Raw genomic sequence first — 1,253 nt, 5'->3', positions numbered from 1 at the left:
CTAACATATATTAAACTTCCGGCGCGCGACGACTGGGGAGTTAATCTTTTACTCGTTATCGAAAAGCTAATCGAGTATTAAATTCGATAATTAAATCTGGTGAAAATAATGTCGCACGTCATTGAAAGTTATTTCTTATCCGTCGCAGCCACGTTACTTGGTGCAGGTCGATAACTTTGGTTCAAGTTTTTTTTAATACTCACCGGCTATAGTAGCCACTATATATAATATGTTCGATCGATGTAACCTGATACATACTGTGGCTATTTTTATTTGTACGTAACTCACGTGCGTATTAATAGTCCATTGTATCAAGTCAATCGATATCACATATAAATAGTCGTATTACTACTATATATATCCAATATATAAATAACCCTATTAGAGCGGATAGATGAAAAAAAAAGTGTCAACTGTTCTCTCGTGCGTGAAGACTCCGTGACTCTCGGTGTGAAAATGGTTCTGGCGGGCGAAATAAAATATTCTATTAGAATATTGGACATCTCCATCCGAGATCGTTCTCCTGTTTCTATATTTATTACCGTGGGAAGTTATTGTATTAATCAAATATTGATTTTACTTTTCGATAAAGTGTATCTTTATATTGGAAGGATTTTTCTTCCGCGCACGAAAAACGGGGACGGGAATTAATGACGTAACTTTTATTTTACGCGCTTAGCGCTTCTTTACGCTTCAAGTAATTCGTACGTCGCCCGGCGACAGTGTATTTGCCGGTAATGTTAACTCAAAGGATAAACGCGCATATATTTCGTCTCGCAAAGCGAATCTTAGAGACAGCTAAAGAATATAAAGCGCATATCCTGTTCAGAGGACAAGCTCGAATTCAGAAGCGGTGCTTGTTCCTCGTAAAGAGGCTATTTCGAGCCGTGGAGTCAATTGTATCGAATAACGCGATTTTCTAACAATGCAAACTTTCGTCTGGATGAGACCCTGGGGTTTAGATTTCAACTGTTTCGCCTCGCTGCTGCTTTGATAATCAGTCATTTCACAAAATCAGACTATTATCGCGAAAGATTAGGTTCTCTGCAAATTAAAGTAACGCCTGTGTATATCTTATTTCTTCTAATATTTTCCACGAGGTATGCATCGACCATTGATTTATCTGTACGAAAATGAAATCACTTATTGCGCAGTCATTCGCAGAATCGACCTGCTTACGTCTACGCGTGTATTTTCATTCATCTCCGTCGTCCTCCTCGTTCTTCGGAGGATGCGAGGGGAAGCGAGGAGAT

This window comes from Vollenhovia emeryi, unplaced genomic scaffold, assembly GCF_000949405.1.
Source record: "Vollenhovia emeryi isolate VEMERY1.0 unplaced genomic scaffold, V.emery_V1.0 DF939200.1, whole genome shotgun sequence".
Lineage (NCBI taxonomy): Eukaryota > Metazoa > Arthropoda > Insecta > Hymenoptera > Formicidae > Vollenhovia > Vollenhovia emeryi.
The sequence above is the reverse complement of the archived record's forward strand: the minus strand, read 5'-3'. Positions refer to the sequence as shown.